Source organism: Lontra canadensis, unplaced genomic scaffold, assembly GCF_010015895.1.
Source record: "Lontra canadensis isolate GAN:19392208 unplaced genomic scaffold, GSC_riverotter_1.0 scaffold52, whole genome shotgun sequence".
Classification (NCBI taxonomy): Eukaryota; Metazoa; Chordata; class Mammalia; order Carnivora; family Mustelidae; genus Lontra; species Lontra canadensis.
Window position 1 is genome coordinate 11460619 of NW_022631046.1, and position 24206 is coordinate 11484824.

The 24206-nt window shown below is 37.8% G+C and overlaps 1 long non-coding RNA gene across 1 annotated transcript; it reads left to right on the forward strand.

The window, feature by feature from the left end:
• Nucleotides 1–1601: 1601 nt before the first annotated feature.
• Nucleotides 1602–22269, forward strand: LOC116877434. The gene is made up of 3 exons (XR_004384649.1): nt 1602–1614; nt 8121–8124; nt 22195–22269. It is a non-coding gene; the product is annotated as an uncharacterized LOC116877434 (long non-coding RNA).
• The last annotated feature ends 1937 nt before the right edge of the window (nt 22270–24206 follow it).

The following is a 24206-nucleotide window of genomic DNA, read 5'->3' on the forward strand; positions in this document are numbered from 1 at the left end:
GATTTTAGTGAAGTGTAAACTACATTAAGGCCACCACTAATAGTGTAGATTTGTCTATTATAGAATTTATTTCTTTGCTATTAATAGTAATTTCCAGGCAAGATGAGGTGTGAGGAGATCCACCCTTTAGTAACACTGGCCTATGTTTGTCTTTCTGTGACTATCATGTCAGAATCCAAAAGAAAACCCATTTAGCCCTCATGTCACCCTTAATCAAATTTGAGAGGATGTAGTATTTCTTTCCTCAGAACCATTTGAGTAAGAGTTAGAGTCCATGTAAAAGAAATCTTGTTTGCAAAACTCATACATTAGAGCTGTTATGTGCCATTTTGAGGATTTGAGGGAGCTTACAGACCTTTTTTTTTTTTTTTTTTAAATGGGCTTAGTATTCAAGTGATATGATTTAGGGATCCAATGAGATGAAAAACCTATGAAAATTCATTCCAGAAACGATGCAGGTCAAGATTAATTTTTATACTGTCTCAGGGGCCTTAGTGTGAACCTGAGTATAAAATTGTGCCCTGGCAAATTTTGGGGAACACTATGCATTAACGAGGGCAGAAGAATCTGAATGGAGGATGTTGTGGTTTCCCATATACGTGGTTCCTTTAGTGCTTTCCTGCTTGTGGTCTGCATGTGTGTGTATGCACGTGTGTGTGAGCATGCGCACGTATATGGTCTATACATGTTCCCTTCCCGATGTTACTCCTTGTCCTCCCTTCTACCCTCCTGCTGCACAGCTCAACTAACTCATTCCCTCTCCTTCCCCCTCCCATTCTGTTTCCCCTCCTCTAGCTGGCCTCCCGCTGTCAGTCATTATTTGCCCTAGCATTCTTGAGAGTCTGGCATCTTGGCAAGGCTTTCCTGTCACTCAGCTTCACTGGGGACTGGATTTCTTGGAGAAAATTGAATCTGCAGACAATCCAGAAGGGCATGGTTAGGCCTGTTATCATTTCCCTGCTGCTTTGGTCCCCCTAGCAAGGGAAGAAGAATTCAGAGGCCTAACTCTGGGGCAGGTAAGCAGGAGTTTTCAAGTGAGACCTAACTACCTGCAAAAAGAGGCATCTTGAGGAGGAATCAATTGGTAGTTTTCATTAAAACAAACAAAAACCAAGCCAAACCAAGAAACAAGGACCAGATTGTTAGTATTGTTTTATTTAATTAGAAGTGGTTATTTGCAAAAAAGGAATACTAGAAGGATAAAACAGAATCTCCTGCTCCCTCATTTAATGATTTTGTTTTGAAAACCTTGCCAGTATGTGAAAAGCTATTAACTAAAAACATTTTTTCTATTAATTTTAATTGAAAAAGTTGTGATACATGCCACCCAACCCCAAATACCCAAACATTATTCACAGGTAGAAAAATCTTATCATTTTGAACAACATAAATAAGTTTCTACAACTAATAACAACTTGAAAGCAAATAAATGTCACTCAAAACAGGAAATGTAATGCAATTTGATTGTAATGAAGGTTACTCATAGGGAAGAGAGAAGATGGATTGGTGTGTCAGGACATCATCCTGTGGAAGGTGATGAAGAGTCAGATGGTCATCTGTCTTACTCTCCAGCTGCATGTGAAAATAAAGTGATAGCACACCCAAAACTTTGGGGTAAAATCAAGCTAAACCTAAGAGCACTTCAACATACGTAGAAACACAGCAGAAAGCCAGAAAATGCTGTCTATTCATGTTTCTCACTTGGTATATGAACATAAAGAAAAGTGTTTGGGGGTATATCCAAATACAGCACACAGTACAAACTCAATTCATATGATGTTCTCTGACTAGGAACCATGAGTCAAGTAAATGAGTAGGCATATCTTTGCCTGGAACCATAGTGTCAAGATATCCTTTCTTATAGCATATTTATTTGGTGTCTTTTGATGAAAATGTTGATATATCAGGAAAAAACAAATTGTACAGAAGTTGTATGGTTTTTTCATATGCCTTCATGATGAAGCCCCTAATTGATTCAGTGGCTCTTCTGTGAACACATGTATGTGTATGTATGGCACCATTGGTGATATATTTCTTAAAATTCGTTCAACTCATTTTTAGTTCACTTGGAATGATGGTAGCACTTATTTGTTCCCTCATAAGATTGAAACTACAGTTTTAGAAGCATCTCTACATAGAAATTTATTTCAGTCCTAAGGACCAGGTTTCTTCTACCTTAGTGCATGTGAACATAAGTGAAAGAAACAGAGCCCTGATTCAGAGACACATGACTAGACTGTTGTGTTTCCAGGGAAGGCGGTAAGTCTCTATCCTCTGGGCTGCTCCACTGGCTACCTAAGTCCCTGGTCTACAGCACAGCCTCCTCCCCAAGCTTATTGCATGAATACCTAAGGGTCGGCTAGGGCTCTTTGTACCTGTTACTCAGGCACTTTGCCTTCTCACCTGCCTTCACTACCCTTTCCCAGTTGGACCTTCTGTCTGGTGCTCTGGGTGGTTTTGCTACTTTCTACAACTCAGAGCTCACTACAGGGAAGCAGAGTAGCTTTTCATTTGAAATTTGGAATTTCATCTGCATAGAGAAAACCCTGGAGGGAAACAAAGACCTTTACTTCATATTCTCTTACCAAGACATGGAACATCCCACAGTAAACTGTTAGATCCAGGCAAATTTACATTAGACATTTGGAACTCAACATGTCAAAACCTGAATCTATTGTCTTCTCCCTTTCTTTCTTTCCTGCTCTACCATGTTCCCTATTTAGGGAAATAGAATTACCATCTCCATGGTTGCTTTAACCAGAAACCTGGGAGCCATTCTTCCTGAATCCTTCCTGGCGTCTTAATCCCCACTAATTCAATTTCTACTGATTCTGTACCCTAAGTATCTCCTGTCCCCATTTTCACTTTTCTATCTGCCCTGTGATTGCCCTTATTTAAGGCTTCTTCACAACTGCCATAGCCTCCTATTTTCAATCCTACAGGATTTACGTTTCAGTAGTTTTCTCATTCATTCATTTATTCAATAAATATTTATTGAGGATTTAGTATTAGCAGGAACTGTTCTGAGGACAGGAACAAAATAGACAAGATTTCCTGCCCTTGTGGATCTTATCATAATATATGAGAAAATGATAAATGTTAATAAGATAAAGTGAGGAAAGGGATATAAGTATCGGGGAGACGGAGATGAAATTTTAGGTACTGTGGTTAGGGATAGTCTTACTGCAAATGTGGCATGTGGGCAGGGCCTTGAAAGGACTAATGCTGTTCAGTGCAAGTATCTGGGAGACAGGTGTGCTTAGAAGAAAAGAGTAGGCAGAGGTATACTCTGGTGCTTTTCTGTGGTTGGAATGGAGTGGAGAAGACAAGGGAGAGCAGTAGCAGAAGAGGTTAAGAGCTCACAGGGGCCAGATCATGCAGAATCTCATAGGTCATAGCAAGAACTGGGACTTCTGTTTCTCTGAGATAGGATGCATTTGGTGATTTTGAACAGAAGTTATGACCTGAGTTACATTTTACCAGGATGAGTCTGGCTGCACTGTTAAGGCTGGACTGTAAGAAGAGAAGGACAGGAAGGGAAACTCTTAGGAGGAAACTATTACAATACTCTGGATGCCAGAATGATCTCATTGACATATACATTCAACCATGCCATCCTCTGACCTGGAATTCTCCCTGTACTGGTTTCCCAATACAGATGGGATAAAAGTGAAACTTCTTTGAATAGCTTCTAAGGTTGGTCAGGGATTTGTGCCTTCTACTATTTTTACCCATTGCTTTCTAATGCTGCCACCCCTCCACCATTCTGTGATCTCATTGACCCCCAGTAAATGCTTATTGAGTCTTTAAGTTACAAATGCTTCCTTCTCCATGATTTTCCTGAATTTACCCATGTTCTTAACCCACATTGGATTTGAGCACTTGTTTCTTTCAATATTAATGTGTTTGGCTTTCTCGCTACTATAATGTGTGCTTCCTACGGTTAAGATTCTGCTTTTCATCCTGTTACATAGAAATGACAAGCCAAATGAATGACTTTAATCATGGAGTATGTTTTGGCTTCTTCTCTATACTTTGGGGCAGAGGAGGGGAGTAAGAATGGAAGGGACATACTGGCTTTTGAGATCATGTGAATGATCAGAGTTCACCTTTCTTTCTTTCTTTCTTTCTTTCTTTCTTTCTTTCTTTCTTTTTTTCTTTTTAATCTTAGTTCTAGAAAAACATAGAGTCCTTCTTATCTGGGGGGTGGGGTGGTGGGATTTACAAATATGGCCTCTGTCTGCTGATGTCATCTCCTCCTCCCCTTTAAAAAAAATCAAATCCCTTTCTGTTGTTCCTTGCATTCATTCTCTCACTAATACTCCAAGAGAAAAAGAAACATTTAGAAGAAAAAAATATGACTTTTCTCTAGCTGCTACTTTTTAATGCCATGTGGTTATTTATTTATATTTTAGTTTTGTTGGGGAACAGATTGTCTTAGGCATCTAGACTAGCATTTAATTTCATGGTTGGGTTAAATGTTTGTTTTACTCAAATCTCTAAGAATGCTATTTTATAAAACTAAAGAAATGCATTTTGTCAAAATCTTGCAAACTGTTTTCCCCTCAAGTATCGGCTTCTAAGAAGTTTCTTTCCAGTTGTTTCTGCATATTTATTTTCTTATTGCACACCTCTCAGCTGAGACTGGAATTCACAGCATCTCCCCACAGTTTCTTCAATAACATTTGTTAAGATGGTCTTTTGTCTCATCATACAGATCATTAATGAAGCTGTTAACTAACTCTAGAGCTTCATTGATTCCTGGGGCAGGGCTACCAGACACCTCTGTAATGTCATACGTCACCTCTATCCTTGGTTTCTATGTCACCAGCCCTCAGCTTTCAGCCAGTATAGAATGCCAGATTTCAAATCCAATCCAATTTGAATTCATTTTGCAAGTAAAACTTTATTAGATACTGTATTAAGTGCTTTACCAAAATTAGGTTATGTTACATCTTCATTTTCTCCTCTCTTTTATTAATCATGCAATTCCCACTCCCTTTTAAAAAAAGGGGGAAAAAAAAAGCAATTAGGTTTGCCCAGTTTGATTCAATCTTAAAATCCAGGCTGCTTATTGCCCCTGGTTCCATTATAATCTAAATGCTTACAGATGCTAACTGTCAGGTTCCTTCCTCTTGTATCTCTATGAAATCAGTGCCAGTCAGCTTCTATCAAAACTTCACACCTCTTTAAGCCTCAGTTGTTTTCAGACTAAAAGTCCCACCTGATTAATGATGCTTGACGCTGGAAGTCTCCCCAGATGCATCGATTAGTGTGGTTTTCAAAGTGCTTTTCAGGAACTCCTGTTTCCCCAAAGATGCCTTAGGGACCACAGGGGAATGATGAGGCCAGAGGAGAGGGTTCTGTTCCTGATTTAATCAAAGCTATACAGTTCTCACCTGCATTATGTATTCGTCTTCCATGCAGTATTACCTCTAGTCCATAGGAAGACTTTGTGCAACTTAGAAAAAGTGACCCTTCTTCTGGGCAGAGCAGGGTGACCATGGTTTGTATAACGTTTGATTTCCAGACTGCTGCTAAAAATTACTTGGAGAATCTTTAACCTCGGTCAGCTTCTCACATTACCCAAGACAAAGACAAAACCAACAAGACTGATTGTTCACCATTCTACAGCAAGGCAGTGCATCCAGCTCCTTCCATCGTGAGTATGTAAATATTTTTGTTATTTTTAGTGGATAAGCACTCCTGTCTTGACCACATGTTGATGCTCAGAGATAAATGAATTCATTCAATATGTATTTATTAAGTATTAACAAAGTCCATAGAGCTTATATTCTAGAGGAGGAAGACAGGTGATAAACAAAACCATACATAAGTAAAGTGTCAGGTGGTAACATGAGCTACAAAGAAGAATAAGGCAGAGTTAAAGGACAGAGTAAGGAAAGGGAGTGCTATTTCAGGTATCCCATAAAACAGTAACCTCTGAGAGTGGGGAGTTTGTCTTTTAGTTTTGGAGTTATTTGTATTGCAAAGTCAAAAAAAAAAAAAAAAAGCAAATGTATTCCCCTTCTCCACTTAATATTCATAATATATTAAAAATGTCAGTAATAAAGTATATATCAAACATACAATGATTTTATATTCATTCAATAAATTTTACTAAGAAACTGAAAGGAATACATGCAAAAAGTAAGATGTGTAATAAAAACATATTTCCTGCCCTCAAGGGGCTCAGTGTCTAGTGAGATTCCTGTACATTTAACCAACTGCAACATATTTCATATGAAATGAAATAATTGTTCAAGGGTATTTCAGGGAATAATCACTAATTGTCATTAATTAATTAATGGCAAGAGATCCTGGGAATGGGAAGGTTTTATTCAATAATCAACGAATGTTTATATGTTCATATTCAGTAAGTGAAAATGGGTCATATGAGATAAGCATCAGAGATGAGAAGGAAGCCGAGGAGAGAAAGAACGAACAGAGACAGAAAAGCTCATCTAAAAACCAGAGAGTAGCCTGACGAGGCAGAAATGTGCACTTGTGGGGATGAGACCTTGGAAGTATTAAAAAATATGCTAAGGAGTTTGGGATTTATTTCATAGGTAACAGGGAAAAATGGAAGAATCTGATGAGATGGATGAATCGATGTAAAGGAGATTTGCAAAGAATTTGAAACAAATATATTGTATTAGTCAACATATTGACTAGTGTATTGGATATATAATACAAATATATTGTATTAAGGTTCTCCAGGGAAACAGAACCACTAAAATATGTGTGTATGATAAATATTTATACATTTACATAAATACACTTAATATTATATATTAAATATAATTGTATTAATATTTATAGATATTAGATATATTTAATAAGTATATTTAAATATTATCAATAAATATGGAGGGATATGTATATTATACATATACAAGAGACTGTATACAATATATGTTATATATATGTGGTATATACATATATGCATATACACACGTATATATAGAGAGAGAGAGAGTGAGGGGGAGAGATTTATTTATTTTAAGAAATTGGCTCATGCAATCAGGGAAGATAGCAAGTCCACAATCTTCAGGGTAGGATGTCAGGGCTGGAGAATAGCTGCTGGGAGTATTCTGTCTTTCTTAGGGGAGGCCAATCTTTTTGCTCTTAAGGTCTTCAACTGACTGGTTGAGGCCCATACATATTATGGAGGGTAATCTGCTTTACTCAGAATCTTGACTTAAATGCTAATCTCACCTAAAAGGTGCCTTCATAGCATTATCTAGATTAGTAATTGACCAAATTATCTGGGTAATGTATGCTAGCCAAGTTGTCACATAATATTCACCTTTAGACATCTTCCTACACTTTTGTCTATGGTGCTCAGTAGATGCTCAGTGAACAGTTGTACCACTGGCCTCAGCAAGCAGCAGGTTTGTGAATAATATATGTTGTAGCCTGTAGCCAAATGATGGGAATGGATGAAGGCTCTGATGTATTTCAAGAAAAGGCACTGCCCAGGAGCTCAGCACTTCCCAATCACTAACTTGCTTATGAAGCACCTGGACATTTGGTTAGATGCAGATTCTGGTTTGGTAGGCCTGGGGTGAGGTCCAAGACTGTCACTGTTAACAAGGGATGTGTATACCACTGGTCCATGGCCCACAGTTGGGGTAGCAAAACAGTAGAATTTCTGAAGCTCTAATTTTGGCAAGATGGGTGGGAGGTAGCCTGGGTCTCTGTAGAGGAAGAGAAGCCCTCTGAATTGAGATTTTGAAGGTAACAAGAATTCTCTGTAGTGTCTCTTAGAAGATAGTGGTTTGTCAGACTATTTTATGTCTCACAATCACATGGGCAACTTAAAAAAAATATATATAGACAATCTGTGTCCAGCGGTCATGACTGAGTGTTTTTAGTTTAAGGCCAGGACTCTCTGTTAACAATAATAATCCCAGAAGATTTTGAGGCAGGTCTGGGACAATCCTTTGAGAAACACTGGTCTAAAATTTTAGGACTTGGGAAAAACTACAAGTATGTTATCTCAGAAAAGTCTTTGAGTCATCTGCAACCATATGTGCTGGAAAAAAAAAGTGGGAGGGTGGAAAATTGGCTAATTTAGAGTTTTACTGAAGATAAGAGGATATATAGTCTGGGGAAAGGTTAGTTTACAGCTATATCAAAAAAATTCCTAGCCAGACTGGATATTGATTTCTCTGATTCCATGGCTTACTCAGGGCAAAGACAGGGAATGGCCCTCTAAGACTTAGATATAGAAATTCTCTTGTTGCATTGGTTATAGTATTTAGGATTAGACCTAGCTATTATATTTTTTTTAAAAGCTGAAATAATGCTTACTTTACTGAGATTTTTTTTTTCTCATATAAAAGAAGTCTGGCAGTAAGTTGTAAGTGTGGTGTGGCTGGGATGGGGACTCCAGAAAACTCAGGAGAACAGCCTCCTTCTATAACATACTGTCTCATGTCCAATATGGCTGCTAGAGAACCAGCCGCTGCTTCCACCATCTGAAGCAACAAGAAGGAGGAAGTATTGAAGGAGGGTATGTATTTTCCTTTTAAGAATACTCCCCAGAATTCCCATATAGTATTTATGTTTACATTTCAACGACCATTATTATTCAAACAATCAGTTTAACTGGAGTATGGGAAATGTCTCCCTGGCCCCTCCCTTATTTCAGTATTCTCTGCTAAAACTCTAGTGTTCTTTTACAAAAGCAAAGGGAGGAATTTGGGAGGCACCAGCAAGTCTCTCCTAGAGGAGTTGCTAGAGGTTAATCAGTCTGTAGAGATGCCAGACTGGTGGGTAGAAGTAAAGAGGTCATTAATAAAATGACCTAGAATGGAATAATATCTAAAAGGGATTCTGCAGCTAATTTTGGAATCATTCTGGCCTTTATTCATTTATTCAAAAAATGCTGATGGAATTTCTTCAGTGTGCCATGTGTTGTACTGTACGGATACCACCATGAGTAAGGTATAGTCCCCGTCATTCAGGAGCTTAATTTCTGGGTAAGAGTCACTGATAAATTTACAGCCTATTACAGTGTGTCAGTTGCAACATTAGTGCTAAATGTTCGTGCTGGAGTGGCCCAGAGGAGTGATATTCAGCCTAGTCTTGGGGATCAAAGATGATGTCCTAGGTGAGGTGAAGGGGGTACACTAAAAGCTGAGGAGCAATTAGTAGAAGTGTGTGCATGTGTATGTGTATGTGTGCACGTGTATGTGTGCACATGTCTGTGCCTTTGGGGTGTCTCTTGCATCTCTGTGTGTGTGCACACACATGCACATACCTGGGGGAGTGTTCCAGAAGCAGAGAAGTGTCTTGTACTAAATGTGGAAAGATGTTGGAGGGATCCAGTATAACAAGCTGCAAAGAAAGTTGGCTGGATTCTGAACTGCAGTATTCATGTGCATCTAAACCAAATGGTAAGGCAATGAGTGTGTGTGCTCCCGTGTGCAAGCATGCTCTCCTAGGTGCGTTCATAGAGAGGTGAAGTTTAGCTAGGGGTAAGGCTGGAGAGACGGTTATTTGTAAGACAGTGTTGCTAATCGTACTTCCAACATTCTCTACACAAAATAAAATATGTAATTGATAAAAAGACTTTTTTCATACATAAGGGATCGTGGTACTGTGATTGTGACAACGCAGTGAAGGTTTCACGTAGGGAGACAGAGCAAAATCCAAATCTACAATCTTGTACATTTTACATGCAGACATGCAAATAGGCTAGAGAACTCTCATTCTCTGAGAGTTATTTTTCCACAAACGAAATTTTACATTCAAAAGAGCAGAAAGAGCCATTGAAATCAAGGATTAATTTCTTTTAAAGTTACCAGATTTGGAAAGTTAACAATTTGGTGAAAAGTGCTTTAATCATTGAGGTCTCTCTGGTCCACTACCATGGATTCTTCACAAATCCTAAAAACCCAGGATGAAACTTTAGCATACTGATAAAACTTATCCACAACCCCAAAGATGCTGTCATAATTAAGCAGTTTTTGTTTCTCCTAATGGAGTTTGATGGTCTTAGTTTATCAGCAACCTTTGAATTGAATTAACAACACGAAACTAATTAATCCTGGTATACCCTAGCAATCCACTTAGAAGCGGCATGCAAAATTCAATTAAGTCCCTTTGCCTTTTATGAAGCATGCACACTCGAAGAGCTTCGGTTTACAGCTGAGAATTAGGTAACAAAAAAAAGAGCTTGTCGTGTTTTTCAGACCCAACTTTTGAAATCAGACAATGGGTTTTAGAATTCCCCCCTGATTTGGAAAGTTGGAATGGAAAAGAACAGAACAAAAACCCTCCCTCCCTGAGCTAATCAGCCCTTTCCTCTCTCGCCTTTCCTTAGATCAGAAGAGAAAGATCGTGGTATGTGCCTCTGCCTCACTGGCCCTGGTTTGTCACCAGAACCTTAGAGTTCGGGCTGTGTCTTGAATGCTTTTTGCAAACTCTTCTTTTCCTGGCTTCTGGCATGCTCTGTGCTGTCAGTCTTATTGATTAAAACCCTTGGTGGATTTCAAGACCTTCTCGCCCTGTATTGTCACAGATCTACTTAAAATGGATTTTCTCTCTTTGCCAGACCTGCATTTCTCAGTTGGTCGAGCAGATGCAAAGCAGGTGGTACTGAGATTTCAAAGAGAAGCTCTTTCTAGTTACTGGGGGATCAATGGTGGCATTATAACTTCTTTTGTTTTCTTGTCTTTTAACATTTTTATTTATCTAAAAAAATCTTTATACCTCTCAGTATATATGGTTAATTCAAATAAGTAGCATTTATTGCCATTAATGAGAGAGTATTTGGCAGGGGTAACAATCTGAGTCTTTGAATATCTGAGACCCAATGTGAGAAAGATGTGCTAATACACCACAAAACAGAACGTGTGCTGTGTGTATTGCTAGTCGCTTCTCCCATATTTATTTTCTTCTTCCCCTTCCCAGCAGTCCTTGGCACTGGAATAAATTCATGGAATCTGGTAAATTTGACTTTACGTTTGGAACCCACAACTTAGGAAGAGTCAATCAGATCATTTCTTCCCCCAGCCACACTGAATGATTCAGGAACAAACAGGGATCTAAGATAGTCCTATCAGAGCAAATTTCAGGACTTTTGTTTGCAGTACTGGGATAAAGGCATTCTTCATCTCTCTTGCTTCAAGATGAAATATGAAGGTTAAGTGTGCAAATAGTGGCTCAGAATTTCTGCCATTTTTGTTCCAAGTGAGTGGTTTTGTCTGAGACAAAGCTCATACATAGAAAAGTCTAGTGCCCAGAGACTACAGAGAAATTTGTAGGGATTTTCAGAGGACATGCTGAACCTTTTGGTCAAACTATACCTGAAGCCAGAGCTATCACTGGCCTTCTCAGTTTGGTGAAACCATACATTTTTTAAATGCTAAGGTAGTTAGGGTCATTTTATTTTACTTAAAATGGAAAATATTCTAACTATATGAGTCAGTTTTTGCTATGTAACAAAACACCCCCAAATCCAATAGCTTATTAAAAATAAGTAATTTATGACTATAGCCTAAGGGTCGGTTAAGGTCAGTTGATCAGACTTAGCTTTGCTGGGCTGCTTTCTTGATATCTCCTGAGCTTGTTCATGAGCCTACTGGGAGTCAGCCAGCCTGTTCATTCTTCTGAAGATAAACCAGAGGTGTATTTGAGATTTGAGTCTGGACTTGGTTGAGGCTGCTTACTGGTGCTGCTCCATTCCTTGGGTCTCATTTCCTTGGGTCCTTTGAGACTAGAAAGCTAGCATAGTCAGGATATTTTTATTTATTTATTTATTTATTTATTTATTTATTTATTTATTTATTTTTAAGTGGTAGAGGCAAAAACATGCTTGGCTTCTTGAGGCCTAGGGTTGTTACTGGCTCATTACTGCTTCATGCTGTTGGCCAAAGCAAATCTTATGATTAACCCCAAAGTCAAGAGGTGAGAAAGTAGACTTGACCTTTGGGGAGGAAGTACAAAGTCACCTGGTAATGGGCAGGGGGAAAGAGAGAGGGGTGAAAAACTGGGGCCAGTAATACAGTCTGCTTCACTAACTGATACATGATCACACCAACATTTATTGGTATATAGATAGCTCGAGGTGGTTAGAAAATGAGGTTGTGAATCTGTAGAGAAAGTTGTAATGCCAAATGCGGCAACCATGTGAAACCTACCTTACAATAAGTAATCTATACTCATAGTTTTGGTGATTTTTTTCTTTCAGTGAAAAAGCAAATTTAACTTTCAGTTATGCTTTGTTTTCTATATAAGCTGATCTCTGTTCAGATGTGAATTAATCATACTTTAGATTTAAAATATTTATTTTCCCTGCATACACTATTGATCTGATGGTTATAAAAACCAATCATTTTTTTTAAAATGATACTTTTGTGTATTTATGGAGCTAACAGTGCACCTTTATGTATGCAGTTGTTTAATTTGTTTTACTGGGGATAAAGCACAGGTATTGAAAGACTGGAAATTTTCATCTTCTTCATTCGGTTTATATTCAGATACTCTGTTGAGATTATGACTATAACACTAATGACAGTAACAATAATATAGTAATAGTAGTAGTAGTAGTAATAGTAGTAGTAGTAGTAGTAGCCGCAACAGCAGCTAATGCTTATATAATACCTGTTATGGGCCAGCCACAATCCTAAAGTACTCTACATAAATGACATCATTTAATCTCACAATAATCTTATAAAATCCTATCATTATCCTTATTATACAGACAGGGAAGCTGAGGTACCAAGTCAGGTACCCAGGAAATGACAGATCTGGGATTCAAACACAGTTTGTTTCCAGATCTCACAATCTTTACATGATCAGGAATGACAATGGAAACACCTATTTTTCTCATGGAAATGAGTAACCACGGTCATAAAGGTGATTATTAAAAATACAAGGCAAAGTATGTTTTCAAGGATTGTTACCATGAATTATACTTCCAACTGAGTGTTGTCTTTCAAACATGGGCGGCAGGCCCCTTGTTTAGTCCTGCTTTGCTGCCTGTGTTTACAACATCTTTGCATTTTTCTTGAAGGAGACCCCACTCTCCCAGACATACATTGGGGTGTGCCTGTTAAAAGTCATTTGCATTATTTTGTAACCACATGCTCAGATTTCATTAAGGTCAAAAGATGACATCTAGAAAAATAAGAGATGACAGAGGTAAAAATATTAATTTTGTTGAACTAATGAAATAATGTGGCGATAATGTGCTGGGGAATGTGATGGCCAAACAAAAGTTTCAGAATATTTCTTAGAGTCCTTAGCTATAGGTCAACGATAAAATATGTCAATTACAAGACTAGGCCTCATCTGCATTTCATTGTGAAAAACTGCATTTTTCAAAGGACTCATTTTTCGCTTTTGCTGCCTTTGATTTATGTTCCATAATATTTAAGTAGGTGGCTAGATGGAAGAGTTGGAAGCTTGCCTCAAACACCTGACGATCATTTTGAAGCTTCTTGCATGAACTGTCAGTCTTTAAAAGCAAGTACCACTTTCCTGTGTACCTTCATGATAAGGACATTTTGACATTTTCCTAATAAATTATTGATAAGTGCATTGAGAGACGTAAAAAGCTATGTCACTGTTGTTATCCAACTTGAAGCATCCTGTAGTTCATTTTTTAATGCCCACTATTATCATCTTTCTTTAGATCATACAAAGTGTGAGAATTCTTTATATTCACTAGAATTTGTATCTTAACAGGATCTTTGTGTTTTTGATGCTTCTATGGAGAGTGCCAATTATCAAGGATAAATTCAGGATTTTTTATTTATATGGCATTTTTATTTTCTTTAACATAACTTTTTTTTAGAGATCCCCCCTCTTCCTCACCCCAGGATAAGGTTTGTATGAGGAGATTTTAAAATGTAGCTTTCCATTTTGATTGTTAGAATCCTGGGATCATGATTATTTTGTCAGCTATATCACAGTAATATGTATCATAAGTACTGTTCTAACGGTGACCAAACTTCCCTTTCAGAACCTTCTTTTTTCCTCCTAAGCATATTTCGTGAATCTTTTTAAAGAACCACCTCTATTTCCTTGTGGAAAACCATCTTCTTTTCCACAATTGGAACTCACCATCTTCAGCCTCTACCTGGGCTTTACCACCATAACTTTCTAGGTCCTGGAGATTTAAATCACAGATTTATGTTTTTCCTTATTTATTCTGATTTCCTTTGTTTTACCTCCTCTAAGCAGTTTCCTAACATGTCCAATAGTGCATTTATTTCTATGTCTCCTTTTATTATGGATCCATCTTCCCTTACTTTCAAAGATTCCCTCACCCATTTTTTGTTTTATTTTTGTTTTTTTTTAACCAAGGTCCAAAGAATTCTCCTAAAAACATGAGGGAGAGTAAAATCCTCTGGAGATTGAGGATAGATGGGAATTCACCAAATTAACAAATGCAACTTTAAAAATTATGGATGACATGGGAAAAAGGAAAAGATTGTTTTCTGTGATAAAATATTACCCGCCCCCAACCCCTGCCCTGCCAATTCTATGAGAGTGGTGTAATAAAACAGGGGAAATAAAGTAGTCCTTTCATCTCAACACTGTCATTTTGTTATTGCCATTTTAGGTTGTAGGTTTGACACTGGCAGTAGTCATTATGAGATATGTGGATTACAGGGAGAGTGACAAGAGCCAGTGAAAAGATTCAGGGTGCATCAAGGACAGGGGCTTCTAAAAGCTCTGCTGCTCACTAAAAAAGGCTTTTGTTAAAATGGAAATCTCCAGTCATCTCTGAAATAATTGATTGGCAAATACAATGAGTGACCTAGCTGAACCAGAAAGAATTTGAAAAGTACCAACAACAAAATTACATCCTTTTAGCCAAATATGTTTTCTTTTCACTGAAATATGATTGACTCATAATAATGCTAATTATGCCTAATTATCATCTCAATTATTTTACCTTCGCAAGAACATTTCATCATTGTCGTGTTTATCAGTTATCTAATAATAATTTATATTGTTTCCACTTTTTTAAAAGGAAAGCTTCCCTGGTTTAAACACACTACCATGGTTCGGTGAGATATATAATTATTATTATTGGCTTTTATTCGATTTTAGGCCTTTGATGAGTTAGAACAGATTTTTCTAAACTCTTCTGTAATAAGTTCTGCCAAGAGAGTAGTTTAAATGACATAACTGGGCCTCTGTGGGAAGGCCACCTGTGGCTTTACTCATTAATTGGGAGAATTGAATTATCTTTTCGTGAGATGAATATGACCAAGGACCTAATACAGAACCAATAAGAAGAAGACGTCAAGCTACTACTATAGCCTCAGAATTGTTAAAAGAAAAAAAAAAAAGAAAAACAAGAAGAAAAGAAAAGGAAAAAAAAAAAAGAAAAACCCCCATAAAACTTACAGACCACGAAAGGGAGAATTGCACTTTAAAATCCCTGTCATGTGCTCAGCTGGTCTGCCTTTGAACATCTCTGGACTTGAGGAGGTCACCTGACTGAAGCAGCCCCTCCCGTCCGTGGACAGTCCTTCTCTCTCAATAGAAATGCTTCTGGCTCTCAGTTCCAGCTCTACCTTGTGGGGCCACACAGAACACATCTAAAACCTCTTCTATATGACAGGCCTTCAAGTTTAATAATGATGCTTAACATTTGTAAAGCATTTGCCCGTGGGCAATGTGGTTTCACATACATTATCACATTTAATCAGATCAGTGGTCCTGTGACCTCAGCATCATTATCTTCCATTTCACTGAACGTTTTTCTCGTTCTGCTGTCTCACCTTTACCTTCCTCCAAACCTGTCTCACTCAACCTTCGAGTCTTTGAATACCCTTCTGTTCTAGCTGCTGCCCTCTGAATTCTTTATCTCTTTGCTGGTTTTCTTTGTTTTAAAAGCGTAACTCTAAGAATGGAACATCCTGCTTTATGCTTAGTGGTCTTGAACCATGCTTTTACCTCCTGGGTCAAAGACCATTCTCTAAGACAACACAATTTGTGTTTTTGTCAGTGTCATCCTACGGAGGATCGATTTGGGCTGGAACTCAACTAGAACTTGTTTAAGGGTTTTAATCACGTGACTGCTAAGTCACCTTTTCCCATCTTTTACTTGTGAAGGGTTAGAGTTTTGGTTTGGTTTGGTTTTAATTCTAGAACAGCACCACTTTACTCCTCTTGGATGTGGGGTGAAGGCACAGATCACACTGGATGAGGGCTGGTATAACCTGGTTAAAGTTTCTGTTGTACCACTAACTGGTTGTCTTTCCATCTCAGTAAATAGCAACCTCATCCTTCCAGTTGCTTAGGCCCAGAACCTTGAAATCAGATGTGACTCCTCTCTCAAAATTCTTGCCAATCTCAGCTTCAGACATTCCCAGAAGCCTATCATCTCTCTCCACCTTCATCAGAATCTCCCAGTTTTGGGCGCCATGAGCTCCCATCTGGATTGCCATTACAGCCTCCTAATTGGTCCCTCACATCCACGTTTGCCCCTCTACAGCCTGTTTTCTATACAATAGCCAGAGTGAGCATTTTAAATCATGTAGACTATATTATTCCTCTGCCCCAAATTTTCCATGTCTTCTCATTTAATTCAGAGCAAAAGGTAAAAATATTTACCATGCTTACAAGGATCCCACAAAATCTGTTCCTTGCCTCCCACTGTCCTGCTTCCTTCCCAAGTAGTCCAAAACTACTTTCCACTTTGGTTCCTCCATCCAGCCCTGGGCTCCTTATCCTCCTCAAACTCACTAAGTTTGGTCCTTCTCAGGACCTTTCTGCTCATTGTCTCTACACAAAACCCTCTTCTACCAGGTTTCTACTTTTGGATCTCTCCTCAAATGCCTCCTTATCAGAGGACCCTTCCCAGCTGTATAGAACAGCACCCCTAGTTCTCCATAGCCTGCTTTATTTTCCTGTAGCACTTTCCACTGCCTGCTACATTACATTGTTAAAAGATAAACAGAGGCATATTAAAAATTTTAAGCGTTTATATGAGCAAAATTTAATTTGCTTGGGGTAGTGCCTAACTGCAGGTAGGGGTGCATTAGCAACAGGTGCTGACACAAAGACCTACAGAGAAGGTGTGGCCGCAAAGAAGATGTTTTTGATTTGCTATAGCTTAAAGTCTAGCTGACTGTTCTTGACTGGTTGTCCTCAAGTTTTGATTTCTTAACTTCAAAGCATTTATAATCTTAGCTTTCAGGTTGTTTGCATCAGTGGCCCCAGCTAATTATAGCCGCCTCAGTCTCATAACTTCCTTGTTTAAGTAGTTTAACAACATGTTAGCTTGGTTTCATTACTTACTGTCTTCCTCAATTAGAATGGAAGTTCCTTATGGCCAGGTCTGTTCTATTAGTTTAATGCTTGGTACACAATATATATCTGTCAAATGAATGAATTTTCAGAATATTGCTACCTTTCTGATTTTGGCTTCCTCCTTTGTTTTTTTTGTTTGTTTGTTTGTTTGTTTTTGTTTCTGTTTTTTGTTTTTTTAAGTGTATTAATTTCCTAGGGCTGTGGTAACAAAGTACCACAAACTTGGGGCTTAAAACAATAGGAATTTATTCTCTCATAGAGCTTGAGGCCGGAAGTCTAAAAATCAAGGTGTCAGGAGGGTTGGTTCCTTCTGGAGGCTCTGAGGGAGAATCCTTTCCATGTTTCACTAGCTCCTAGTTGCTGCTGACAACCCTTGGTGTTCGTCGGCTTGTAGATGCATCCCTCCCGTCTTTGTCTCCATCTTTAGGTCACCTTCCCTGAGACATAGCCCCTTCTCTTCTAAGGATGCTTTTGTCATTGGATTTAGGATTCATCCTACTCACAGATGATCTTGTCTGAAGATCTTTAACTTAATTACATCTGCAAAGACCCTCTTTTCCAAATAAAGTCACATCAACAGGTTCTGAGTGGGCATATCTTTTTGGGAGCCACCATTTAATTCACCATAGCATCATCATGAAAACTACACAAAATAAGTTTTAGGGAAGCTCTTTGTATAATTTAATGTGATATTCAGAAGTGAGTCATTATGTTAAAACATTTCATCTTCTCTGATCTGATCTATTGTCCCAGTCCTTTGAAATATGTTTAAATACCAACTCTACTTTCCGGGATATTCATTGCTCTTCCTGGCTCCAGATCATGAGTAAAATTGCTAAATATGTCTTCTATATGTTCATCTCAGTTATTGATTTAAAAGACATACTGAATAGAACAGAGTCATGGAGAGAACAGTGAGATCTGAAAATAGACTTCTCACCTAGATTGACATGAATTGGTTAATCAGTACCTTTTGGGTCCAGGGCTTTGTCCAGTTATGAATCTCCTTCAAGGTACTTCCATCTTTCTGTTTCTCCACATTATCTACAGTAATTTATGCTATTCTGTGGAATGGCTTATAGAAATACAGAGATAGTTGACCTATTCCATTCCCTTTATTTTGTTGATTTATTCACCCTTGAATTGAACCAGTAATCGTTGAATGCCTACTAGGTGCCAGGCATTGAGGGGTTGGCAGGGAACAAAAAAGACACTGTCATTATTTTAATGGAGCTCATTGTCACTTATCTCCTGGTTTAGTAACTTGATTTAGAATAAAAATTGTGTGTGTATACTGGGTAAAGCAGATTGGGAATGAAGTCAGCTAGTCATGACTCCTTGTACCTTATTCTAGCCATCACTGTTCCTTTCATGTGTTTCAAACCATTCCATTTAGCTGGTCTGTTCTGGATTCCAGCTTTCTCCTTATCTTGTTTCAAAATCTGAAGTGCATTTTTTGGCCTCCTGTCTTAGAATGTATATTTAGGTCTCTGATTTTTCAGATTCTGTGGAGGTTGGTCAGTCCCTTGGAAATTTCTCTTGGCCCTTTGAGGTACAGTTGCTGGAAGGCAGCAGACCCAAACCCCTTAAGAGAATCTGGATGCCCTTTATTATAGTACTAACATAAGAATTATTTGAAAGACAACAACCACAACTGTAATTTATTTAGCAACTCTACTGGGCTACATGCCTAACAAATGCCATCTTTTTTAAATCCTTCAAATTTCTCCGATGAAGGAAGCTTTTTTAACTCTGCTCTTTAGAACAAGAAGCTGTGACAGCGAGGGGTTAAGTAATTTGCCCAAGGTTACATAGCCAGTGACTATCAGAGCCAAGTTCAAACCCAAGGCTCATATTCTTTCACCACTGGGCTCTCCTGTCTCCATTCTTTGCCTTTGATCTCAGAGCTCTTTCTCCCCCTCCTACTGTTCTTTTCTACAGATCTGTGCTCCACCCCTTTCAGTCTGGAAATCCCTCTCTTTTACATCACAGCTGTGTTCTTCCTCTTGGTTATCCATAGAATTAGACCACCAGCCCAAGGCAGAAAGCTGCTTATCCCTGTCAACTTCATGTTCTGAATAAAACTGTAAAAGCTTCTTTTGTTGTCTCTCACATTTTTCTCATCAAGCCTCAGTTCACTTGGGGCTTTCGCCTTTCTGACATAGTTCTTATAAGTCCATGCCTCTTTCATCTGGTTAAGAGCCCTTCTTACCATCTTTTGAATATTTCCATTTTAAAACTCAAGTGTCTCAGAGAATTGGTTTCTTTAGGTGCTCCTTTTCTTCCTGATGGGATTTACTTGCAATTGTATGTCAGAATTACTTTTTTTGTGAAAACTTCCTACTTTTCTTGAGTAATCTCCTTTTTAACAATATATAGTCACAACAACACCAGCCAAAAGAAAAGTTGTAGATACGTACATGGGTCAAGCACTATGTACTGTACAGAAGTCTATGAATCTGGTCCCTCAGTCTCTTAAAGGAGATATTATATAAGATGTGTGGCAGCCTTTACTGACATAAAGATTAAGTGTCGAATGTGTGTTTATTCATGAGGAGGCACAGGATGGCTGGGGGCTGGGGCAGTAGGAGAACTTCATAGAACAAGAATGTCTTGAAGAATAATAATATAGTATATATAACATTATAAACCCACTTATTCTTTCCACAACATAGTTAGTTATTTAGAGTAAATTCATGTGTCTCAAATAAGACAGTGGAGGGTACTGAGAGAGTAAGCAAGTTGTCCAAGGACACACAGCTTGTAAGTGGCTAAGCCAGGATTTGAACTCTGTGAGTATGACTCTGGAGTTCAAATTCTTAACTGCCCAGTTCTCCTGGGAGGCTTCTAGGTAAAGAAAGAGGAGGAAAGAAGGTCCACCAGATGAGAAACGTTCAGGACTTGTTTGGGGCAACATTGAGAAGAAGAGTTTTGCTGAAGGAACTTCACTTTTAATTAGAGGAAAGTGATGAGGGCTCTGCTAGCATTATACCTTAATACCTGTGCTATAAACCAGCTGAACCACAATGTGCTCAGAGGAAACAGCACCAGATCTCCCTGAAGTCCAGTTCTGATAATGTGACCAGAGTAAAAAAAAAAGAGACTCATTCTGTGGGAAAAAAAAAAAAAAATTGGAGTGGCAGATGACAGCAAGCAGTGTCAATAGATGCTCCTTGCAACTAATCAGATGCATTCGATGTGAAAAATCGTTAGAGTACATTTTGACATCTTGGGCCGTTCTTGTGCTCACAAATAGCTGTATTGTTAACAACATTGTCATTGGAAAGGAAGAAAAATGACACACATAACAGGTAAAAATAAAACCATGTGAAAGGTGTGGAATTTCTCAGAAAAAAATGAATTTGGAGAAAAACACATCTGTTCCAGCATTCAATTATTATACACCTTCAATGCAAAAACAGATGACTTTGAGTATCAGTTGGCTACATTGTCAGCTGGTTGGACCTACCTGCAACAGGCAACTATGAAAATACTACTCCTCTTGTGATTTGTCCCATGTTTTTCATAGAGCATTAAGTTGCTTTCTAAGGATTTCCAAATACTGGGTTGCTGACTGGGCATGATTATTACCAATCAAAGAGTCCTGTTCACGAGTGTGAGGCTGCAGTCCTGGGAATCTGGCTAACTTCCAGTTGGGTAATTACACACAGAGAATCTTGTTGAATCCCCGTTGGAGCTCTAGTTATGACAGCAACTTATAGGGTGATTTGTAATTGTGCCTGTGGCTGGAAAAATAGTGCAATGCACCAAAAATAAAATAAGCAGTAACGTCCATTGGAAGAAGAGAAAGGGAACCGTCATGCCTGCTGTGGAAAGCTAAAGGTCACCCTTGAACTCAGAAAGAAAAAGAAAATGATTATTGACACAATCAAAATATAGTGTAGATGAGTCCTTTTAACTTAGTTTTGCCAAACATAGTACACTACCAAATTATAGTATTATATCAGAGAGTGTTTGAGGTAATGACATATTTGCTTTTGCATCATTTATTCTGGGGATATTATTTCTTAGGATTCAGTTGGAATCTGAGTCCTCTTAATTATAAGAAGGCAAAAGGCATTTTCTTTTATAAATTACATCATCCAAAATATTGCATCCAATAGATAAGGATGCAAATAACATTTTTTGTTATTAAAAGGTTTGATAATTTGCGTTACCAGATCCCAAACTCAGCTGTATACAGGAATCACCTGGGAACCTTAAAAACATTCCATGTTCCCAGGTCTCATACATGATCTACTTAATCAGTTGTTGGGGGTAAGATTTGGTAATCTTTTTATTTTAAAAAACTTGTCTGATGGGCTGTGATATGCAGCCAGGTTTGAGAACTTCTAATGAACTCTATTCAGCTTTTAGACAACTGCTTTCCTCATGAACTAGATGTTTTTAAAATTATCTTTGATGAAAGAATAATGGTGACCAGGAAAACCCAGTCTAAGGAGAACCAGAGGCCCAGGGATTGACAGTAAGTGCCAGGGAAAAGGACATCTGGAACCACAACCTTCTTTTTTAATATGGCCTCAAAGTCATTGATGAAGATCGAAATATTTTTTTAAATATCTGATTATGTCTGATTATTATCAGATAATAAACAACAATCATTGAGAAACCATTGTTCATTTTTAAATGCATTTCATAGCAGCTTCTTGAAAATATTCTGCAGTCATCTTCAAAAAGAATTTCTTTAAAAAAAGAATAAGTGGGAAATTGCAACATATTCTATCGAAGTCTCAAAGGGGAAACCAAGCAAAAGTTTATCTATTTTTCTTTCGGGGTACATTTTTTTCTGTTGTTCCCACATTCAGAGTATATTTATAGAAGTGATGAAAGCTACCTAACTTAAATTGACTTTGTTTATGAAGAAAGTTTATTTTTTGTGGTGTGGAGAAACTCTAGTGTCTTAGGCTGAACCATGGCCGTCTCGATTCATCAGGCCACCTATAACTCAAAAGCGTTGTATTCATCAGATTTTGCCAGCTTATCGGCAACGGAAAAGAAAAGTTTATTCATCTTGTTGGATTACGTGATCTCTAAGGTCCTTTCCATCTCTAAAATTCTATTATTCTTTTCTATCCCAATGATAGACAAAGTACAGAAATTCATCACATCTCTCTGGTGTAATAGAAAGTAGTAGAATCCACAAGTATTTTAACCCCAAAGTTTTGGTCTTTCTCTTATATTTCACTGGTAAAGCACCTTATACAACCTTAATTTTCTGATTCAAAAGTAGAAATTCATCAATAATAGTTGTTACAATCAATATGAAAGTGCTGAGTGGCAATGGGAAATAATAGATGTATTACTATACTCTTGGGTCTTATTGCTAACTGTTGATGAATAAACTTTGAAATTATAAAAGATCCTCTAGGATATTAAAGTATATGAAACCTATGGAGTGTCAAATAGTTGTGGCTCTACTTTTGGTACTCCCATATTTGTTTGTAAACCTATTAGCATTTATCTCACTATTTTGTATTTTTTAGGTCATGTATCTGTCTCACCTCCTAGGCCATGAGTTCTTTACATTCCCCAGACAAAATACCGTGCTTAGTGCATTTTTAGTTGGCAGGTGATTGGATGTCTCTCTTTTTTTGTTGTTTTTGTTTGCTTGTTTAGTTTTTTGTTTTTTACTTTATTTATTTTATTAACATATAATATACTATTTGTTTTAGGAGTACAGGTCTATGATTCATCAGTCTTATACAATTCGCAGTGCTCACCATAGCACATACCCTCCCCAGTGTCCATCACCCAGCCACCCCAGCCCTCCCATTCCTTTCCACTCCAGCAACCCTCAATTTGTTTCCTGAGATTAAGAGTCTCTTATGTTTTGTCCATTTCTCTGGTTTCATGCCATTTCATTTTTTCCTATCTTCCCCCATGATCCTCTGCCTTGTTTCTCAAATTCCACATATCATCAAGATCATATGATAATTGTCTTTCTCTGATTGACTTATTTCGCTTAGTGTAATGCCCTCTAGTTCCATCCACATCATTGCAAATGGCAAGATTTCATTTTTGATGGCTGCATAGTATTCCATTGTATGTGTGTATACATATACGTATATGTGTGTGTATGTATGTATATGTGTGTGTGTGTGTGTGTGTGTATACACACACATACACCACATCTTCTTTATCCCTTCATCTTTTGATGGACATCTAGGCTCTTTCCATAGTTTAGCTATTATGGACATTGCCGCTATAAACATTGGGGTGCACATGCCCCTTTAGATAACCACATTTGTATCTTTAGGGTAAATACCAAGTAGTGCAATTGCTGGGTCATAAGGTAGCTCTATTTTGAATATTAAATGAGTTCAACTGCTACAGTTTTTGAAATAAAGTCCTAAAAACAAAAGTCCTTCTGCATAATCTATGGTGAAGCTTAGAAAAGAAGCTAGGAGAACATGTTAAGTCAAGAGAAGCAATCTGTTTCTAGCAGGGATAGGTAGATCAATTAAACAAATTATATTTCATTTCAATATACTGTCTCTTAGTGTTTAGATCAAATGACACTATATGTACCATTGATTTCATAGGGGAACTATTATTATTAATAGTGATGAAATCTTTCCTGCTTTCAAACACCTATTTATATGGAACCCTTTAGGTGAAAATGGTAAATACAGTGCTGTTTAGATTTAAGGACGAGTGCATTAGTTAATTATCATTATTACTGTAACAAATGACCCTGAATCTCAGTAATGTAACAAAATATTTCTCACTCACATAAAGTCATCTATAGTCAAAAGTAAGGGTTGAAGGGTTAAGCTTCTTTGTAGATCATCACTTAGAGACCCTAGTAGACAGTCTTTGTCACCTTCAACATGGGGGGTCCAAGGCAGCTCAAATTTTTAACCCCAACTAGAAATGGAAACAGAGAGAGAGGATTACCC